Source organism: Pongo pygmaeus, chromosome 7, assembly GCF_028885625.2.
Source record: "Pongo pygmaeus isolate AG05252 chromosome 7, NHGRI_mPonPyg2-v2.0_pri, whole genome shotgun sequence".
NCBI classification, from domain to species: Eukaryota; Metazoa; Chordata; class Mammalia; order Primates; family Hominidae; genus Pongo; species Pongo pygmaeus.
The window spans coordinates 30122605-30145923 of record NC_072380.2 but is presented as its reverse complement, the minus strand read 5'-3'; the positions used below and the strand labels follow the sequence as shown (position 1 = coordinate 30145923).

The 23319-nt window shown below is 42.6% G+C and overlaps 1 pseudogene; it reads right to left on the bottom strand.

The window, feature by feature from the left end:
- Positions 1 to 318: 318 nt before the first annotated feature.
- Positions 319 to 2647, bottom strand: LOC129042431 (dual specificity mitogen-activated protein kinase kinase 1-like; annotated as a pseudogene).
- Positions 2648 to 23319: the final 20672 nt, after the last annotated feature.

Here is a 23319-nt window from a genome sequence, read left to right as displayed (position 1 = left end):
AATGCTGCTGTGAACATTTGTGTGTAGTTTTTATTTGAACCATTGTGTTCAGTTCTCTTAGATATATACCTAGGAGTGGAATTGCTCGGTTGTATGGTAGTTCTATATTTAGCTTTTTGAGGAACAGCCAAATTGTTTTCTACAGTGGCTGCACCATTTACATTTTCACCAACAACATATCTACTCAAGTCCTTGTCTTTTTGAGTTCTAAGAATTCTTTTTCTTTTCTTTTCTTTTTTTTAGCTTTCATCTTTTTTTTAAACTTCATAGTATATTTATTAGAATAAGAGATTAGATTTGTTAAACATCTAGGTTAAAATGGTTAAAAGGAGTTTCATACAATATTAGGCACTATACGTGTTGTTTACAACAGCATTGGTACTTGGATATGGGGAAAGATAAATCTGACATTTTAATGCCTTGATCAATTTGTGACATTCAAAATAATTTCACCATTTAAGAAACAATCAAAACTTAAAGAGACATACCACTGAGTATCCCACACAGTATATTGAAAATAAATGTAGAAATACAACCAGAAGTCTACAGATCGTCACAGTAGACAGACTGGTGAAGCCCCAGCTATCATGGCAGTGAAGTGCTCTGGCTAGATTTGGATATAAACTGCTGAATTCTATGAAAAGCAAATAATAATAATAAAATAACATGATGTACACTTTCTGAAGCTCATATTCATAGCAGGAAAGCATGCTTCACATGCACTGCCTGTGAAGGATCTCACAAATCTCCCTCCTACTCAGAGAGAAAGTATGCCCAGCAAGAATAAAGTACCACCAAATGTGAAAGAATCCCGAAAATACAGGCAGACAGCCAGTCATGGAGCAAGAACAGCAGCACAATTGTAAGAATGACTACCCACAGTCACCAAAATTTCACTGTAATTCAGCCTGGCACGGGTTTTGATCATCAACATGCACACAAGTAGCCCCAAGCACAAAGCCAATCCACTTAGGGGAACAATAATAGTAATATGAATAAAGACAGTAATATTAAAAATGACAAGAGTAGAATCTTGGCACATGCTGTGTTCTTCATCCTTTGTCACAGGTGAAATGCATATCTAAACAGAGACAGGCATGGGAAGGAGGCCCAAAAGTGACATGGCAAACCACTGGGCAGGGGACTTGCTCTTTGCTGCTTCCCAAACACTTAAGACACCAGCAGCATGGGTTGCTGTGCTGGGCTGGTTAAGCCCGATGGTGGAGCAGAGCCAACCCGCAAAATCCACTTCCTCAGCATCAGATCTCTTGATAAAAGCATAAACCATGAGTTGCTTCCAATCTGCTCTCTCTACGGGGTTTTTAATTAGGCATTTATTCACAAAATCTTGAAATTCCAGACTGAACACTCCACTGGGCAGTTTTGGAGGAGGCTCGTTGACTATGCAATCCAACAACTCAAAAATTGTCATGGGAGGTCGGCTGTCCATTGCATAGGAGCTAAGAGGCCTCCCTGGGGTCCTTGGCCTGGGTGGGGTCTCAGCCGCATCTCCCTCCACCTGGCACCCAAACATCAGCTCCAGCTCCTTGGCATCTGGAGAAGGGATGGGATACCTCCCAACTGCCATCTCTACCAGAGCGAGTCCCATGCTCCAGATGTGTGACTGCACAGAGTAATGAGTCCCCTGGAATCTTTCTGGCGACATGTAGGACCTTGGGCCCACGAAGGAGTTGGCCATGGAGTCGATGAGCTGCCCGCTGACCCCAAAGTTACAGAGCTTGATCTCCCCACGGGAGTTGACTATGATGTGGGAGGGCTGGACATCTATGTGCATGATCTTGTGCTTCTCCCTCAGATATGTCAGGCCTTTAATTACAGCAGTGCTAACTTTTTCTAAAATTTGTTCAGGAATTCTTCCGGCTTTCTTGAGGACTTGATCCAGGGAATCTCCATCCATGTGCTACATGCAGATACTGATCTCGCCTCTTGCTGTAGAATGCACCACAGAAGCCCACGATGTATGGAGAGTTGCACTCATGAAGAACCTGCAGCTCCCTCATGATCAGGTTCCGGATTGCAGGTTTGATCTCCGGATGAATTAGCTTTCTGGCCATGACCAGGCCAGAAGGCTTGTGGGAGGCCTTGAACACCACACCGCCATTGCCAGCCCCCAGCTCACTGATCTTCTCAAAGTCGTTATCCTTTAGTTCTCCCACCTTCTGTTTCTGGGTAAGAAAGGCCTCAAGGCGCTTTCACTGCTGCTTGTCAAGCTCTAGCTCTTCCAGCTTCTTCTGTAAGGCCTCCAAGTTGGTTTCCGCAGAGCTGGTCCCGTTAACCACGGCTGGAGCCGTCGGCGGCCGGGGTCAGCTGGATGGGCGTCGGCGTCCTCTTGGGCATTTTGGACCCGACTAAGGCGCTTCCAACTTCGGGGGAAGGGCAGCACCTCTCGCTTCCTCCCGCTGCGCCGCTCCGCGCCCGCTGCGCAGGACCAAGTCCGGGCCGCGTCTGCCTTCGGCGAGGCTGCCTTCGGAGGGTGAGCCCCTCGCGGGCCCGTCAGCGCCGAGGGGCCGGTAGCGGTCTTAGCGGACCCCCGCCTCACCGGCCTGGGACTCGGCTCCGCACGCAGAGCCGAAGGGCTGCCCTGCAGGATCGAGCAGGCTGAACATGGCGGTTGGGCAGCCCGGGATTCCCTCCCTCTCTCCCTCAACCAACCAGTCCCTCCGGCTCGGGCGGCCCAGCTGCGCGCGCACCAGAGCCCAGCTCCAGCTCCTACCGTGGAAAGTGCTGCCGCTGCAGTGCTCCTCCTAGCCGCTCCGCGAAGCGACCCTGGGAGGGAATGGAGGCCAGGGGCGAGGGAGGGGAAGAATTCTTTTTCTGTACTGGATACTAGGCCTTTACCAGATATATGTTTGCAAATATTTTCTCCCATTCTGTAGGTTATCATTTACGCTTTCTTGATAGTTTCCATGATGTGCAAAAGCCTGTTATTTTGAAGTTCAATTTGTCTATTTTTTCTTTTGTTGCTTGTGCTTTGGGTGTCATATTTCAGAAAACTAGTTAAAGGTCAAGAAGACATATACTTAAGTTTTATTCTAAAAGTTTTATCATTTTTATTCTTACATTTAGGTCTTTGATCAATTTCAAATTAATTTTTACATATGGTGTGAGGTAGGGGTTTGATTTCATTCTTTTGCATGTGAATATCCAGTTGTCTCAACACCATTTGTTGAAGAGACGATTCTTTCCTCATTTAATGGCCTTGACAAACTTGTTGAAAACCAATTAGCTATAGATGTAAGAATTTATTTCTGGACTCTCAGTTCTACTCTATTGATCTGTCTATCCTTATGCCAATACCACACTGTTGTGATTACTGTAGCTTTGTTGTAAGTTTTGAAATTGGGAACTGTGTGTTTTCCCACTTTGTTCTTCTTTTTCCATCTTTGTTTTAGGATATTCTCCATCTTTATCAATTCCCTATGAATTTTAGAATCAGCTCGTCTATTTCTGCCAAAATGACAGAATTTGACAGAGATTGGATCAATATGTAGATCAATTTGGGGAACATTGCTGATACAGTTTGGATATTGTTCCCCCAGAATCTCATGTTGAATTGTAATCCCCAGTGTTGGAGGTGGGGCCAGGTGGAAGGTGACTGGATCGTGGGAGTGGATTTTTCATGACTGTCTTAGTGCTATCCCCTTGGTGTTGTCCTTGCAGTAGTGAGTGAGTACTTGAAAGATATGACTGTTTAAAAGTGTGTGACATCTTCCCCCCACACTCTTTTGCTCTTGCTCTTGCCATGTGATGTGCCTGCTCTTGCTTCACCTTCTGCCATGAGTAAAAGCTCCTTGAGCCTTCCCAGAAGCTGAGCAGATGTGCAGCACTGTGCTTCCTGTACAGCCTGCAGAACCATGAGCCAATTAAACCTCTTTTCTTTACAAATTACACAGTCTCAGCTATTTCTTTATAGCAATCTAAGAATGGCCTAATACAATTGCCATCTTAATAATATTGTCTTCTAATCTATGACAGTGAAATGTTTTTCTATTTATTTAGCTCTTCTTTAATTTTTTTTCAGCAATGTTTTGTGGTTTTCAGTGTGTAAGTCTTTGCCCTCCTTGATGACATTTATTCCTAGATATTTTATTATTTTGGATGATATTGTAAGTGGAGTCATTTTCTTAATTTCCTTTTCAGAGTGTTCATTGCTGTTGTCTTGAAGCACAACTGATTTTTCTGTATTGTTCTTATATTCTGTCACTTTGCTGAATTCACTTATCATCTCTAAAAATTTTATTGTGTATTCCTTAGGGTTTTCTCTCTCTCTATATATATAAGATCAGGTCATCTGAAAAAGGGTTACTTCTTCTTTTCAGATTTGGATGGCTTTAATTGTTTTACTTGCTTAATTGCCTGGGCTGGAACTTCCAGCACAATGTTAAACAGAAGTGGTGAGAGTGGACATCTGTGTCATTTTCCAGATCTCAGGGAAAAAAACCTTCACTATTTCATTAGTAAGTGTGATATTAGCTGTGGGTTTTTAATAGATGACCTTGATCAGGTTGAGGAAGTTCCCTTATAGTCCTAGTTTGTTGAAATTTTTTTTCAATGAAAGAGTGTTGGCTTTTGTCAAATATTTTTTATGCATGAAGAGGTTTTCATGTTTTTCTCTCCTTTGTTCTATTAATGTGGTGTATTACATGGATTTATTTCCATATGTTGAATCATCCTTGCATTCTTGGAATAAATCCAACTTGGTCATGGTATGTAATCCTTTTACTATGCTACTAGATTCAATTTGGTAGTATTTTGTTGAGAATTTTCTCATCAGTCTTCATGAGATATATTGATCTGTAGTTTTGTTTTCTTCTAGTGTCTTTACCTGGCTTTGGCATTAGGGTGATACTGGCTTCATATAAAGAGTTAATAAGTGTTCTCTTCTATTTTTTTGGACGAGTTTGAGAAGATTGTTAATTCTTCTTTAGGCATTTGGGAGTATTACCCAGTGAAGTCATTGGGTCTTGGAATTTTCTTTGTTGAAAATGTTTTGACTACAGATTTAATATCATTACTTGCTATGGGTCTATTAAAATTTTCTGCTTCTTCTTGAGTCAGCTTTGGTACTTTGTGTAGGAATTTGTCACTTTCTTTTTTTCTTTTTTGTTTGAGATGGAGTTTCACTCTTGTTGCCCAGGCTGGAGTGCAATGGTGCTATCTTGGCTCACTGCACCCTCCACCTCCTGGGTTCAAGTGATTCTCCTGCCTCAACTTCTGAGTAGCTGGGATTACAGGCATGCGCCACCTTGCCCGGCTAATTTTTTTTTTGTATTTTTAGGAGAGACGGGGTTTCTCCATGTTGGTCAGGCTGGTCTCGAACTCCTGACCTCAGGTGATCCATCCGCCTCAGCCTCCCAAAGTGCTGGCTAAACGTTTGTTAATTTTGCTTATCTTTTTAAAAAACCTAACTTTTTGTTTTGTTGATTCTTTCTATTGTTTTTCTATATTTCATTTATCTTTGTCTAATCTTTATTGTTTCCTTTCTTCTGATTCCTGAGTTTAATTTGCTTTTCTTTTTCTAGTTTCTTAAAATAGGAGGTTAAGTAATTGATTTGACATCTTTTTTTATTTTTAAATGTAAGTGTTTAGAGTTATACATTTTCTTTTAGCACTGCTTTCACTGTGTCCGAAAACTTTTTGTATGTTGTGTTTTTATTTTTATTCATCTCAAAGTATTTTCTAATTCCTTTTGTTACTTTCTCTTTCACCTGTCGGTTGTTTAAGAGTGTGTTATTTAATTTTCACATATTTGTCAATTTTCCAGATTTCCTCCTGCTATTGATTTCTAATTTCATTCTGTGTGGTTGGAGAAGAAACTTTGTGTGATTTCAGTTTTTGAAAACTCTTTGAGATTTGTTTTGTGGTTTAAATATAATCTATTCTGGAGTTGGTCCATATACACTTGAGAAGAATGCTAGGTATGAGAAGAGTGTCTACTGTTGGATAGAGTGTTCTATAATAGAGCTCTATAGAGTTTGTTAGGTCTAGTTTGTTTATAGTGTCGTTCAACTCTTTTATTTCCTTGTTGATCTTTTTTCTAGTTGTTCTACCCACTACCGAAAGTGGAGTAGTGAAGTTTGTAATGATTATTATCGAATAATCTCTCTCTTCAATTCTGCCAATTTTTGCCTTATATATTTTGGGTCTCTGCTTTTAGGTACATATGTTTATAATTGTTTTATCTTCTTGATTGTATATAATCAATATTGTATATAATATTATATAATTATGATTGTATAATATCCATTATTATCTTTTGTAAACATTTTTATCTTACTATTTTGTTTGATATTAATATAACCACTCAAGTTCTTTTTTGGCTAATATTTGCTTGGAAAGTCTCTTCCTATTCTTTTACTTTCAACCTGTTTGTCTTTGTGTGTGTGTGTATGTGTGTGTATGTGTGTTTTGAGATGGGGTCTCACTCTGTCATCCAGGCTGGAGTGCAGTGGCATGATCTCAGCTCACTGCAACCTCCACCTCCCCAGGTTCAAGTGATTTTCCTGCCTCAGCTTCTAGAGTAACTAGGACTACAGATGTGTGCCACCATGCCCAGCTAATTTTTTTTTTTTTTTTTGAGACTGGAGTCTCGCTCTGTTGCCCAGGCTGGAGTGCAGTGGCATGACCTTGGCTCACTGCAACCTCCACCTCCCGGGTTCAAGAGATTCTCCTGCCTCAGCCTCTTGAGTAGCTGGGATTACAGGCACTCACCACCACGCCTGGGTAATTTTTGTATTTTTAGTAGACACGGGGTTTCACCATGTTGGTCAGGCTGGTCTTGAAGTTCCGACCTTGTGATCTGCCCGCCTCAGCCTCCCAGAGTGCTGGGATTACAGGTGTGAGCCAGTGCACCTGGCTAATTTTTGTACTTTTTAGTAGAGACAGGGTTTCGCCATGTTGCCCAACTCCTGGCCTCAAGTGATTCACCCACCTTGGCCTCCCAAAGTGCTGGGATTATAAGCATGAGCCATCATGCCTGGCCTCAACCTATTTGTCTTTGGATTTAAAGTGAGTATTTTGTAGACAGCATATGGTTAGATTATTTAAAAAAAATACATTCTGCTAAATCTCTTCCCTTTACTCAGAGAATTTAATCTCTGAATTAATTTACGCTAATTAATTACTGATAAGGAAAGGCTTCTGCACTTTGCTATTTTTTTCTATATGTCACATTGTTTTTTTTCCCTCAACTCCTCCATTATTGCCTTCTTTTGTATTTAATAGATATCTTCTAGTGTACATTTTTTATTCCTTCTTATTTCTTTTACAATATACTTTTTAGTTTTTTTTTCTTAGTGGTTACTCTGAGAATTACAGTTAACATCTTAATCTATAACAAACAAGTTCAAATTAATGCCAACTTATTTTCAATAATAGTCACAATTTTTGCTCTTATAAAACTCTATCCCATTTGTTGTTGTTACAAATCACATCTTTATACATTGTGAGCACATCAGTGAAGATTTATAAGTATTGTTTTATACAATTGTTGTGTTTTATTGATTGATTGATTTACTTTTTGAGATGGGATCTCGCTCTGTTGCCCTGGCTGGGGCGCAGTGATGTGAACATGGCTCACTGCAGTCTCAGTCTCCTGGGTTCAAGTGATCCTCCTGCCTCAGTCTCTTGAGTAGCTGAGACCACAGGCACATGCCACTATGCCTGGTTAATTAAAAAAAAATTTGTAGAGATGGAGTCTATGTTGCCAGTCTGACCTCAAAATCCTGGGCCCAAGCAATCCTTCTGCTTTGACCCCTCAAAGTGCTAGGATTAAAGGTGTGAGCCACCATACACAGCCCTAAACAGTTGTGTTTTAAACTATATAGAAAAAAAGGAGTTACAAACTAAAAATAAATGAATACTGACTTATATTTACCTATGTTGTTAGGTAAATATTTACAGATGTTCATTATTTCTTTGGGTGGATTTGCATTACTTGTGTTCCTTCTCATTTCAGCTGAAGGACTCCTCTCAGCATTTCTTATAGGTTAGGTCTACTAGCAATGGATTCTCTCAGTTTTTGTTTATCTGGGAATGTCTTAATTTCTTCTTTAGTTTTGAAAGATAGTTTTGTCAGATATAGAATTTTTGGTTAATAGCACTTTTAATTTATATTTCAGCACTTTTAATATGTCATCCCACTGCCTCCTAACCTCCATGATTTCTCATGAGATACTAAGCTCTTAGTTTTATTGAGGAATCTCTTCTACCTCAAAAGTTGCTTCTTTTGCTGTCCTCATGATTCTGTCTTTGTCTTAGGCTTTTGGCAGTTGATTATAGTATGCCTTGTATGAATCCTTTTGGGTTTAACCTGTTTGAAATTTTTTGAGGTTCTTGAATATATGTGTGTGTGTGTGTGTGTGTATGTGTGTGTATATATATAGTATATATACACAGTTTATATATGTACACAATTTGTGTACATGCATATATATAACCTAGATAAACATACATATCTATTATGTATATATGTATGTATATATATTATGTATACACATACATCACCCCTGCTTGGGTGATGGGTGCACCAAAATCTCAGAAGTTGCCACTAAAGAAGTAATCCATTTAACCAAACACCACCTGTTTCACAAAAACCTATTGAAATAATAATAAAAAAAACTGTACTTCTGTACTTTAAGAATCAGTACAGAAGGAATAAGTTAAATAGAATTATTTCCTATATTTTGGGCCATATACTTTGTTATTCTTTTCCTGGCTTGTAATGTTTTGTTGAAAACAGGACATTTTAAATACTGTAATGTGGCAACTCTGCTAATTACCTAGGGCTTTTTGTTGCTGTTATTGTAGCAGCTATGGTTTGCTTAGTGACTTTTCAGAATTAAATATATAAAGTCTGTTTTCTTTGTCATGTGTGGCTATTGAAAGCTCTTTTTTGCTAGCTTAGTGGTCAGCCAGTGATTTTACAGAGATTTCCTTAAATGCTTGGAACCAGAACAAAAATCTCTCAGTCTTTGGAGATGGGCCCTGTGTGTGTATTGGGGCATGCTTTCAACTTCTAGTCAGATGATTTACAACTCTGTTTTAGCTTTCATTTCCTCCTGTGCAGAGCCTGATGATCAGCAAAGAGCTTTCTCAAAGCTTAGTGATATGGACAGAAGACAGGGAAATACTGGGTAGAAGAGGGCAGTCCCCCAGCAAAGGCCCCACCTTCAAGCTTGAAGACCTGTGGTCCTAAATGAGGACAGGCATTCCTGTTTTCACTCCCCAAAAGTTTCCTTTTGGCCTGCCATGCCCCCTATCCTGCACCCATATAAACCCTGAAACCCAGGCTCCAGAAGCCAACCAGCAAGCCAGCAGATCAACAGAGAGATGGATAGTGGAATGATGCAGCAGAGAAAGGGAGAAGCAGAGGAACATCTGAACGCTGGGTGGCCTGATTCCAGGGGAAGATCACCTTCCCACTCCATTCCCATTTCTAGCTCCCCATCCATCCCACTGAAAGCCACCTCCACCATTCAATAAAACCTCACTTTCATCCTTCAAGCCCATGTGTGACCAGACTTTTCTAGGACACTGAGCAAGAGCTTGGGATACAAACTGTCACACTGGCCCTCTGTCCTTGCAAAAAGGCAGAGGGTCCATTGAGTTGGTTAACACTCAAGCTGTCTGTGGATAGCAAAGCTGAAAGAGCTTTGTAACACTGGGGTTGCAGGCACCTACCCCTAGACACTACCATGGGGCCAGAGCCTAAAGCACTTGCTGTGACCTCTGCACCTGCCTGTCTGCATGCTCCCCCTCCTGCTAGGGGTTTGAGCAGCGGGGCTCAAACCTCTTGTGAGCCATGTACCTGTTGCACATCCCGTGAGGGGGATCATGGAACTCTCCCACTTCACTAGAGTTTTCTCAGGTCTTTTCTGAGGGTGTGTCCCGCTCTGGGCTTGTGTGTGGTCTTCTAGATTCCCAGAAATATGTGGGAGCTTTACAAAGCCCTTATTCTCCAAAGCATTTCATTCTTCAATCTTTCCATCTAAGATTTTCAGTTTATCTATTGTTTATTCCAGCTTTTATTTCTTGCCCCAGGTGGCATCAGACAATACATGTGCTTTTAAGTGTTTTTAACAATCACCCTCCATCCCCATCCCTCAGGTAGCTGAATTACGTGAAATGAAGGCAAGCTCTTTGAGGCAGTCCCTCAGGGAACCACCAGAGAGGTCAAAACAACCAACCACAACCCACTGTGGTTGTGAATGAGATCCATTCTGTTCCCTCCACTATAAGGTACCTGTACTGGGCATGTGGACTGTTGTCTTCAAGGCCATCACCAAGCTGGGGAGTAGAAAATGGGTCCGGGGTAAGTTAAAATGCTGCAAAGCTCTCTTCCTAAGATTTAGCTTTTTTTTTTTTTTTTTTTTGGTTGACTAAGCAGTCCTTTGGTTACTATAAGCTGATAGATTCCAGAATTCTGAGGAAGTTGATTACCACAAATTTCGCCAGTTTATTTATTGCTTTTGTGGAGAGAGGGACTTTTCAATGTCTCTACAGTGCCATTTTCACTGACGTCATTCGGTAATTGAATTCTATGGTATATTGTCTCACTAATGAAACTAAATTAATGCCAGATGTTTACTTAGTCTGCAAAGTCAGAGTGTGGATTTGAATGATTTGGGGGATCTGTCACTGATCCATGATAGCTTTTCCTTATTATGCAGATCACAATCTAGAAAGGAATGTCTATTCTTTGAAAATAAGTTGCACACTTTTGAAATGTTTCATCCCTTTTCTAGATGGTTAGCACACTACAACTCAACCAGTGACACAGGCACATCATTAGTATGTGATGAATACTTCAGTTATCTTTAGGTGGTGTCCTTCCATAGGGCTAGCAAGAAATATTTTCAATGATAAGATTGGGGTATTTTAGTTGCTAATGAATGTCACCCATTTTGTGTTAATGTTTGCTAGCTTAATTTTCAGAATATGATATTTTCTGACTTTGTTTTAAAGTCTGTGTACTGGTTATCTTTCTAGTAGGGCCTGAAAGTATAAAAATATTTCCTCTACTGTGACAGGAAAGAGGAGAACATATAACATAGCATTTTGATTGAGCATTTTCTTTTTCTGCGATTTATTCCCTTGATTTGAGGAAAGACTCACTAGTCATTACCTTCCAGGGAATTTCACCCAAAGAACAAACAACTTTGGCTGAAACAGGAGACTTCCAGAAGAAGGTACAGTTAGAGGTGAATGGTTGGCTCACTGGTGGCTAGCTGGATTTTTCTCATCTGATAAAAGCCCCAGCCTGGAAATTTAACTTTTGTCCACTCTAAACATCAAACAGATGTGGAAATGTTGGAGGACACTGAGTGAGCCCTTTGGGAGTTCATGCTGTGAGGGCAGACCTACCTCTTGGCAAATAATTCATGCTTGGGGAAGAAAAAGTCATGTGTTCATGTTTATTTCAAAGCCAGGGAGTCAAAGGGGCAAAGAAAAAGGAATTGTGAGCACAATTTGAGGTCTGTTCTTTGACTTCTTACTCAGCCTCAAAGTCTCATGACCAGATGCTGGAGAGAGAGAGCGGCAACAGAAGGGCAAAAATCAGCAAACAAAAGGAATGATTTATCTGTATTAGTCTGTTTTCATGCTGCTGATAAAGACATATCTGAGACTGGGTAATTTATAAAGAAAAAGAGATTTAATGGACTCACAGTTCCACTCATGTGGCTGTGGAGGCCTCACAATCATGGTGGAAGGTGAAAGGCATGTCTTACATGGCATCAGGCAAGAGAGAAATGAGAGCCAAGTGAAAGGGATTTCCCCTTATAAAACCATCAGATCTCGTGAGACTTATTCACTACCATGAGAACAGTATGGGGGAAACTGCCCCCATGATTCAATTATCTCCTACCAGGTCCCTCCCACAACATGTGGGAATTATGAGAGCTACAATTCAAGATGAGATTTGAATGGGGACACAGCCAAACCACATCATCGCTCAATCAGTAACTGTGGCAAGTTATATAGCCTCCTTGGGTCTCATTTCTCTCATATGTGAAATGAAGGTGTGAAATTAAAACGCTTCCTAACTCTAACATTCTGCAATTCTATAATGCTATCCATGAATATACTCTTATCGATTTCCTGGTTTTCTCTGGAGGAAATACCCTCCTCCACTCTGCTCCTGTACCCTCCACACCTGCCTTACTGGATGGACAGTCACCTGTTCCAGTGGGAGCAGGAGGCAGGAGCAGCCATCATCATGCCTCTCCTCACCTTGGTCCTTCCATAAATTATTCTTTTCTACCTGTCGTTGTGGTGTTTATTTGAGGGAAAGTGCTAATCTGCCAGACTGAGATTTGAAAATAATTGGGTGTTTTTCATTGTACTTCTTTTTTTCCCTGACACTATTATTGAAAAATTATAAGATTTATCAGGATTCCATTAGGCTACAAATAACAGCAAACCCAACCAAAAATGATTTAAACAAAGAGAAATTTGTCTTTCTCAGTAAAGAACAGTGGTCTTGCTGTGTCGGCCAGGCTGGCATGCAGTGGCACAATCATAGCTCACTGCAGCCTCAACCTCTCAGGCTCAAGCAATCCTCCCACCTCAGCCTCCCAGGTAGCTGAGACCACAGGTGTGCACCACCACAGCCAGCTAAATTATTTTATCTTTTGTAGAGACAAGTCTCACTGTGTTGCCCAGGCTGGTCTGGAACTTCTGAGCTCAAGCACTCCTCCCTTTTTGGCTTCCCAAAGTGCTGGAACTATAGGAATGAGCCACTGTGCCCAGCCTCCTCTGTCTATTTTCTTTTCTTTCTTTTCCTTTCTTTTTTGAGACAGAGTCTTGCTCTGTCACCCAGGCTGGAGTGCAGTGGCACGATCTCGTCTCACTGAAACTTCTGCCTCCTGGGTTCTAAGTGATTCTTCTGTCTCAGCCTCTGGAGTAGCTGGGATTACAGGCATGCACCACCACACTCAGCTAGTTTTGTATTTTTAGTAGAGGTGGGGTTTCACCATGTTGGCCAGGCTGGTCTTGAACTTCTGACCTTAGGTGATCCACCCTCCTCAGCCTCGCAAAGTGCTGGGATTACAGCCGTGAGGCACTGTGCCTGGCCTGTGTCTATTTTCTTGACTGTGTTCTCCTAGGACATCACCAATTAATACCCAGGTAGTTTCCTGTGCCATGAGCCTTCCACAGTCTTTGGAAAATATATTTTTTTCAAGGATTTCTTCCTTCAGAGATAAAGATGGATTTGGACATAAACCTTAGGGTGTCTATATGTTTCATATGGGAAAGTTTCTGATCTCACCTCTGCTTGGGCCTTTATCTCAATTCCAAAGTGAAGCAAGAAACTTGGTAGAATTCTAGTGTTCGCCAGCAAAATAATCTGTTTCTTGCTGCATGACTTCATTCTCTTCTAGTCCTACCCTGCTTGTTAGAGATGGCAAAGTAGAGAAGAAAGCTATTGAATGTTTCCAACACAAAGAAATGATAAATGATTGAGATGATGGATATGCTAATTACTCTGATCTGATCACTATACGTTCTATGTATCAAAACATCACTATGTACCCCATGAATACGTACTATTATTTGTCAATTAAAAAATTTGTATACTTAAAAAATGGCAAAGCTAAGACATAGAATAATGCTATGTATCAAAACATCACTATGTACCCCATGAATATGAACTATTCTTTGTCAATTAAAAAATTTATATACTTAAAAAATGGCAAAGCTAAGACACAGAATGATGCTATGCCTCCATTATTTATGAGAAGAGATGGGATGGTATCTCCCAGCCTGTGAATTCACTGAGTTGGCTCAAAGATCCGTTTCTGCCTCTGTGCTTTCTTTGGCAGTGGGATCTATAGAGCCTTGCCAGCTGGGATAGTTCCCAGCCTCCTCCTCCACCTCCCCTTGGCATCTGGACAAAAATTCCTGGTATATATACAACCATCTAGCTCTGGTAGTGATTTTACTGGCTGTGTGTTTATCCTGCAATTTAGTTTGCAGACCAGATAGCAATGGTATGCCTATAATTACCCAGATTGATTGATGTGTTGATCCATTTATTTAACAAACATTTGTCTAATGTCTGTGTGCCAGGTATTAGGATAGGTGCTGGTGCGAGAATCCACCATGAAAATATCACCTTCATTTGAATAGAGGTGAATTGTAATAGAGGTGAAAGGCAGATTCCTTGTTTATTTGCTTGAATTGTCCAGGAGATTGTATGATTCAGCAATGCTGACTTGTCCGAATTTGGACTATCTAAATGATTGTAGCTAAACCAATAATAGGCCTAATCGCCACTTACCTGTTGGATGCTTTCCAGCGTGTGGTTATCAAGATGCCTTTCTGGGATGGACGATAGTAAGTAAACAAGATGCTGTTACTGTTGACCAAGAGTTCTTGAGAGATGGCTTTATATCTAGATACTGGGGCTGTCAGATACAACAGATGGCAAGATGTTGTCATAGACTGAGTCTAAAGTTGGGAATGGATGAATCATTCTGACCTTGTCATTGGAATTTCCTTTTTTGTTTTTTTTTTGAGACAGAGTCTCACTCTGTTGCTCAGTTGAAGTGCAGTAGAGCAATCATGGCTCTCTGCAGCCTCGACCTCCTGGGCTCATATGATCCTCCTGCCTCGGTCTCCCAAGTAGCTGGGACTACAGGCATGTGCTAACATGCCCAGCTAATTTTTGCATTTTTTGAAGAGACAAGAGTTTCTCTATGTTGCCTAAGCTGATCTTGAACTCCTGGGCTCAAGCAATCTTACTGCCTCTACCTGGATTTTACTTTTAACCTTTCTAAACCTACAAACATTTCCTTTTCATCACCTATGGATTCTGCCTCAATAAAAAAGTTTTGCAATCTGGTGATGCCAGTAAGTCTCTGCATTGTGAGAAGGTCTTATAGTGAGACTTTCTTTGCTGTTTTTGCAAGAAAGGCTTCAACATAGAAGTTCTTTGAAAAAGTGTGGTCTCTACTTTCTAGTATTATTCTAAGTCATATCTAGTTTTCTTCTCCTTTCTGAACATGGGGGAGGATTATTCTTTCTTGTGACCTTATAGTAAGGCAGGGCCTTTTGATTAGTTCTTGTCAATGGGCCATGAGTGAAAGCAATGTGTCATTTGAGGGCATTTGTCTGTTGCTGTGAGACACTCCATTGCTAAGATACATGTCTAGAAACAGACTTGCTAGATTGGATTTCAAGGTACGTCTCTGACTTTATTATAGAGTGTCCAGTTTTGCTCTCCATAATGGGTGTGATAATTTACACTTTGACCAACATGATATGAGAGGCCTCATTTCTCCACATCATTGCCAAGTTTATAAGCCTTAAAATGCTTTGCAATCTAATGGTATAAAATCACCTGTTTTTTGGGGGTAAAATTTTGCATCTCCATGATTACTAGTGATATTGGTAATCCTTTCATATGTTTTTTTTGTTTTTGTTTTTGTTTTTGTTTTGAGACAGAATCTCACTCTGTTACCCAGGCTGGAGAGCAGTGGTGTGATCTCAGCTCACTGCAACCTCTGCCTTCTGAGTTCAAGCCATTCTCCTGCCTCAGCCTCCCAAGCAGCTGGGACTACAGGTGCGTGCCACAAAGCCCGGCTAATTTTTTGTATTTTTAATAGAGATGGGGTTTCACCATGTTAGCCATGATGGTCTCAATCTCCTGACCTCGTGATCTGCCTGCCTTGGCCTCCCAAAGTACTGGGATTACAGGAGTGAGCCACCGTGCCCGGCCCCTTTCATATGTTTACTGGCTATTTGGGCTACATTTTCTGTGAACTGTTTGTTTCTTTCTGTAGGGATCATGCTTCATTTATTGCTGCTCCAAGTATTTTCTCTATATCTTGGTAACTGTCCACATTCTGAATCCCACCTTCACAAGAATGATGGCAGCAAACTTGCATCCCCTGGCTCCCTTGCAGCTAGGGTGCAGCATGCAATCTAGATCCTTTCACTCACATGAGCCCATGAAAGACTTGTGAGTGGTTGTCCTTAGGGTGAGTCACAGCAGTTGCTGCTGCAGATCAATTTTACCTTCTCTGGCCTGAAGCACAATGTACATTTACTTGTCACTTTCCAGAGTCTGATGTGAGAGTTCCTTGTAATGCAGCCCTCCATGTGGTCACTTGGGGGCTCAAGGCTTTTTTCATCTTGTGGTTCTGCCCTTCTCTAGGTCCACAGAGTCCTCTCCATTCAGGTAGAGGAGGAAGCAAGAAAAGATGACTTGCAGGAGGCTTTTACTAGCTCTTCCTGGAAGTGATGCACTTTTCCTCTACCTACATTCTATTGGCTGGAACTCAGGCAGTCACCACATTTAACAGTAAGGAAGTCTGGGAAATGTGATCTAGTCATGGGTTTTGGTGACTGCATAGTAGTTTCTGCTACATGCTGGAACTGATCTTCTAGCTAGCATGGGGACAGATGGCTGGTCCTTGGGAAAGCTCTTTTTATTTTTTTGGAGAGAGGGTGTCTCACTGTGTTACCCAGGCTGGTCTTGAACTCCCAGCCTCAAGTGATTTTCCTGCCTTAGCCTCCCAAAGTGCTGGGACTACAAGTGTGTGCCATTCCACCCAGCTAAAAGCTCTTTAATGTTCAATCTCTAGGGGCATAGAGAGTGAGCAGTGGGGGCTAAGATAGTTCCTTACAAGCCCCCACAACGTAGCTGGGTGTTGTTTCTGCCCACATGGTTCCAGCAACTGGCTTTCTAGCTTTCTCAGCAATTGTGTGAATTGTCTAATATGCTTGACCAAGTTCCTACTCTGTTAAGTCTGTGTGGCTTTCATGGGCTGCAGCTAAGAAATCCGGGGTCATTTTATTTATTTTTGTCTGTTTTTCTTTTGGTCAATTGTATCTATCTTTAAGATTGGGCCTCAGCAAGAATATCTCTACTGAAATAAGTAATGGTGTTTCTGTCTGTCTGTGTAATAGCCCATAGAACAAGCCTAAGCTCACATGTGTACAAAAGCATATCTACAGCAAATTCATTCTGCAAGTTTCAGGCCCATGAGAACAAGGTAAATATTTGTAGTTTCTATGCAGTTGAGGCAGGACAGTCTCATCTAATCTTTGACCGAAGAGTAGTTTATTTGAAATCCCATTATTGCCACCAGTGATCAAGGTGTGGTGTCAAGAATGCAATCCCAACTCTAGGAGGGGAGTGGTCACCTATGCTTCCCTCCCTGTTGGGAGGCCTTCAGGCTGGGCAGCAGGTTGTGACATATAGCTGGGAATCCAACTGTGTGCATATGGATATTGACCAGAGAGAGAATCAAGACTGACTTAGAGATCATGACTGACGCTTTATAGATTCCTGGGCTCAGGGACTGATATGGTTTGGCTCTGTCCCCACCCAAATCTCATCTAGAATTGTAATAATCCCCACATGTCAAGGCTGGGGCCTGGTGGAGATAAGTGAATCATGGGGGCAGTTTCCCCCATACTGTTCTCATGGTAGTGAATAAATCTCATGAGATCTGATGGTTTTATAAACGGGAGTTCCCTGCACAAGCTCTCTTGCCTGCCGCCATGTAAGATGTGACTGCTCCTCATTTGCTCTCTGCCATAATTGTGAGGCCTCCCTTGCCATGTGGAACTGTGAGTCCCTTAAATTTCTTTCCCTTATAAATTACCCAGTTCAGGTATGTCTTTATTAGCAGTGTGAGAACAGACTAGTACAGGGAAAGGCAAGTGTTGAAAGTTTCAGAGTGGAGTACAAGTTCCCTGATCACTGAGGCTCTTCAAAATCAGCCACTTTTCAGTTCATACTAGATTGAAACCATATCTGAGGGTAACTCATTTAATAATGACATTATTTCACCCTTTCACCTTCGGCAAGTCACTTAAATTTGTTGAATCTCAACTTCATCATATGTAAAAATAAAGAGTATCTTCCAGTCCCCACTTCTGGGATCTCATTTCTCTAGCAGATTTGCACTGATTCTCATTATTCTTTGTTGCTTTCAGCATTCTCCACCAGATGGCTCCAGTCTGTCAGTGTAAACCCACGCCCACAGCTTCCTTTGGAGCCTGGCTTGCTTTTGTGGATTCCTCCCCTCTGCACACTCAACTTCTACTCTTCTCCAAGTTTTTAAACAAAACACTTCATATGTTTGAAAGCATTTTCTTCCTCCTGTCTTCCATAGCACATTACTCTCCTCATTTCAACCATAGATCAACCATTTATTTTAATTCATTTTTGATGACACAAAGCTAGTCTGTACCATAACCCCTATTGTGGACTGTGGCCAGGGCTCACACTCCAATGCTGGCCCACTGGTGCAGTTAAAAATGGGATAGGAAATTCCTGCGAGTCAATGAACTGAGATTCTGGGCTCTTTTGTCTTGGTAGGTTCCTTACTCTACTTGACCTGCTGAAGCCATTGAATTTTTGGGGGCTGTAAAGAATTTTAGGAAGGCAACAGGGATGAGTCTACTCATCCATATTTTTCTTTTTATTTTTGTTTTTTAAGAGCTGGGGGGTCTTGCTGTATTGCCCAGGCTGATCTCAAACGCCTGGCCTGTCGATACCAGCTGGGTCATGGAGACCCTAACCCAGTGGCACTAGAGGAATTAAAGATACACACACAGAAATATAGAGTGTGGAGTGGGAAATCAGGGGACTCACAGCCTTCAGAGCTGAGAGCCCTGAACAGAGTTTGACCCACGTATTTATTGACAGCAAACCAGTGATAAGCATTATTTCTATAGATTATAGATTAACTAAAAGTATTCCTTATGGGAAACAAAGGGATGGGCTGAAACAAAGGGATGGGCTCTGGCTAGTTATCTGCAGCAGGAACATGTCCTTAAGGCACAGATTGCTCATGCTATTGTTTGTGGCTTAGGAATGCCTTTAAGCAGTTTTCCTCCCTGGGTGGACCAGGTGTTCCTTGCCTGGTAAGGTAAGGAACACACAACCCGGTAAACCCACAACCTTCAGCGAGGGTGTCATGGCTATCATGAACATGTCACAGTGCTGCAGAGATTTTGTTTATGGCCAGTTTTGGGGCCAGTTTATGGCCAGATTTGGGGACCTGTTCCCAACACTGGCCTCAAGTGATCCTCCTGCCTTGGCCTCTCAAAGCGCTGGGATTACAGGCTTACAGACATGAGCTGCCACACCCTGCTGTGTATATTATTTTCTTTTTATTTTTGAAACAGAGTCTCACTCTCACCCAGGCTGGAGTGCAGTGGCACGATCTCGGCTCATTGCAACCTCTGCCTCCTGGGTTGAGGAAATTTTCCTCCCTTAGCCTCCTGAGTAGTTGAGATTACAAGTGTGAGCCACCACGCCTGGCTAATTTTTGTAATTTTAGTAGAGATGGGGTTTCACCATGTTGGCCAGCCTGGTCTCGAACTCCTGGCCTCAAGCAATCCTCCTGCCTCAGCCTCCCAAAGTGCTAGGATCATAGGTGTGAGTCACCATGCCTGGCCTGTGTATATTATTTTCATTGCTCATTTGCTAGTTGGGTAGCAAACAAAAGTGAAAGCAACCTTAAGCCAAGTCTGAATGGTCAGTCTGAAAATTATTGAATTCAGATCAGCTTTGTGATCTTGTCCAGCTCAGTCCCTTATCAACTGTATTCCTGCAAAATAATATTGACATCATAGAGATATGTGTATATATATATGTGTGTATAATGGGTAATTGAAAAATTAACCTGAGTTTTCTTCTTGTAGACTCAGCTAGAAAGAACCAAGGACGCTTTTCCATTTTCCATCTCTGAGATATGCTGCTTTTGAAGATCTAGGGCCATTCAGCATGGGGTTTGTTGGCAAAAGAATGTTTGATAGTATAAGACAAGGAGGAGGTTTCAGTCTTGGCATATTAAGTTACTCATTCAACAGATACTTGTCTCTAGCTTGTGCCAGGCACTTTTCTAGGCATTGGGTATATATCAGCAAATAGGATTGGAAAGGATCCAGCTCTCGTAGAATTTGTGTTCTTCTGAAGAACACAGCAAACCAACACATAGTCCACAAATCAGATTTCTTCAGCTAGTGATCAGTATTGTGAAGAAAATACGACAGGGCTGTGAGACATAGAGTGCCAGGAGGTGTTATCTAAGCCAAGGGCTGCAAGGGCCGGGGAGACAGTGGCTATATCCCCCAGGACTAGGAGGAGAGTGTGTTTCGTAAACAGTGCAGAGCTGACCTCCCTTGAATCCAACATCTCAGGGATGGAAAGACATCCAAAGGCAATGACTGCTGGGCTGTCTGAGTCCTGGTTATTAAGGGACATTCCTTTGTGGCTGAACTTGGCGTGGAGGGAATACAACTGCCTGCCATTGAACACATGCAGCACACACCCTGGACTAGGAGCAAGCAGTGCACATCATCTTGGGGGCGATGAGCAGGTCCTCCTCCTTTGTTTTTTTGGATCATGTAAACCCCATGGGTTCTTAGGCTTATGGGACGGAGAAATAACTCCCCCAAATGATGGACATGAAACTTGTCATCACCTTTGGAAAGTAGGGTCTCATTAGATTCAATCTGACTAAAAAGATTAAGGAGGCATTTCTTGTATCCCCAGTGTCACAGAGTGGCATGTTACACATATACTTCTGATAGTTGCCTGCCTTGTTTTTCCTATTAGAAAGTAGGTGCCTTAAGGTCAGGCACTTGACTTCATACACAGAAATTTCCAGTGATATAAATCTTAACATTTGGCCAGGTGTGGTGACTCATGCCTGTAATCCCAGCAATTAGGAAGCTGAGGTGGGAAGATCGCTTAAGGCTAGGAGTTTGAGACCAGCCTGAGCAACACAGTGAGACCTGTCTCTACAAAAAATAAAATAATTTAGCTGGCTGTGGTGGTGCACACCTGTGGTCCCAGCTACTCAGGAGGCTGAGGTGGGGGGATTGCTTGAGCCTGGGAGGTTGGGGCTGCAGTGAGCTATGATTGTGCCACTGCATGCCAGCCTGGCCAACACAGCAAGACCCTGTCTCTACCAAAAAAAAAAATTAGCTGGGTGTGGTAGTGTGCACTTGTGGTCCCATCTACTCAGGAGGCTGAGGTGGGAGGATGCTTGAGGTTAGGAGTTTCCAGTTACAGTGAGCTATGATTGCACCTCTACACTCCAGCCTGGGTAACAGAGGAAGACCCTCTTTCTAGAATATAAAAATTAAAACAAACCCCCAAACCTTGGCATTCAGTAGCCACTTCAGCACAATTCTGTTCTCTTTTTTAACCAAATAGACCTGTGTGAATGTGGGGAGAGCTGTGTGAAAATGGAGAAGCACTGGCCTGCCCAGGGTGGGACAAGAAAATGGCTAGTTAAGGAGACTTGTTTTTCAGAACGTGCGGAGTCCTCCTTTGCCATTACTTGGTGGTGTTGATTTTCCTCCACGAGTTTTCTCCTGTCTGGGTCTCTCTCTTTACTTTGTGGCTGTGTGACCTGACAGGCTTCTGTGACTCAGAAAATGCAGGACCCTAGTCCTTGTGGGACGAGTGACAGATCCTGGATGGTTACGCCAAAGGCCTTGATGAAGCACCAGGAAGCAAGTTCCCAGGAGGTGCTGGCTCCAGAAAGGCCAGAAGGTGCCAAGAAACCTACAAGGAAAGTGACGTTGCCTCTGCTGTGAGCTCCTGCTGCATCTGCCAGTGAGGATGCTCACCACCTGTTTCTCTATGCTCCACGGATGGGGGCCGGGAGTGGGGACCCGAGGACGCGAATGCAAATGTGAGCTTCCGACCAGGCTATGTTGCCAGGAGCCGGTCCACTGAGCTGTGTCCTCACTCTCTCCCTCTCAAACATCTTGGCTGCAACAAAAGGTGCTGTGTCAGAAGAGTCAATTGTGTGGCGGTCTCTTGACTGCATGCCAGTTTGCTGAGTGGGCAGGTGTTGTTATCTGTTGGAGCTAGTTGCTAGGGTTTGAACCCAAACCGGGAAAAGGGTGGGAGTGAAGCAGGGCAGAGTGGAGAGGGAGAGCAGCTGCAGGGTGGGGGTGGGCATCAGCCGGAAGAGCCTCCCCCTCCTGGCCTGGCCACACCTCTGGCACTGCAACCCAGAGGCCAGCCTCACCTCCCAGTCCTGACCTGCCTGCCCCTGACAGTCCAGACCTACTGTGCATGTCGCTGGGCAGCTGAGAAGCATCTTGGGGTGCTTAGGCAAACTCCCTGCCAGACCTTTTAGTTGTACATGGGGCATTTTCTTCCACCCCCGCTCTCCTTTTCTCTCTCTCTCTTTTTGGTGAGCTCCTCTTCCCCTAGAACCTACAGAAAAGAAACCTTGAACTCAAAGCCTGACCTGCTTCCTTGCTTTGGTCTGCTGCCTTCCCTCTTCCCTTCAGCTCTGGGCTTTGTGCAGGGAGACAGTGACCCCATGAACGTGCGTTTCCTGCCTGACATCCTCTGTCCCATTGGGAAGTCACTCCCACTCATTGGAAATCACTTAGCCCTATTCCCTCTTGTCTGCAAGTTTTCTTGGGCCCCCCGCAGGGCTCAAAATATTTCTCTGACAAGGCTGCTGAGTGAATTGATAAGTGATTTGGAAACAGACAAGGCTAGGTGGCAAGGAAAAACACTACTCTCCCATCTGTCACCCTCTTCCTAAAAGGGTAAGTGGGGATGACTGTATCTTGGCTGCAGGGGGTGTGAGGACTCTTCCTATCTGACTTCCAGGAGAGATGGCATTAGCCCTGTGCCCTTGGGTCTCTGGGTCTCTACTTCTTTACTTGTAAAATGTAGAGGTTCGTGAAGTGTAAAATGATGACCACAATCTCTTCCATCTTTAAATTGCGTGGCTCTTTCCTTGCAGGTGGGATGGCAAGAGCTCATGTGTAGCTGTCTGTGGTTTAGGAGAGGTCAGCAAGCTTTGCTGGGATCTAGGTACGGACAGCAGATTTGCCCTGCGGAGTAAATATTTCCAGCTCTGAGGTTGATAGCCCTGGAGGCTAAGCCAGATTGATCAAAATGACAAGACACCAAAAGTGCCCTCTAATTAATTACCTCTTGTAGCAACTGAAAAATTCATATGTCTCACTAAGACAACTCATCTTTTCTTCCTTTTTCAGGTGTCTTTCAGTTATGGAAAAATACTTTGGGCAATATAGAGCAATTGGTTTTGCTAAGTGTGGTGCCTGGTGCAGTAATGGAACTGGCTAGCATAGAAAACAGAGAGTTTTAAGTAGTTTTAGTTGTGATTTGGTTGTTGCAATGAAAGCTCACGTAATCCATGATACCTATTGTGCTATATCTTTGTGCTATTTTCTTGGCATCCTAGCATCAAAATCACCTGGGATTTTTCTTTTTCTTTCTTTCTTTTTTTTTTTTTTTTTGAGGTGGAGTCTATAGCTGTGTTGCCCAGGCTG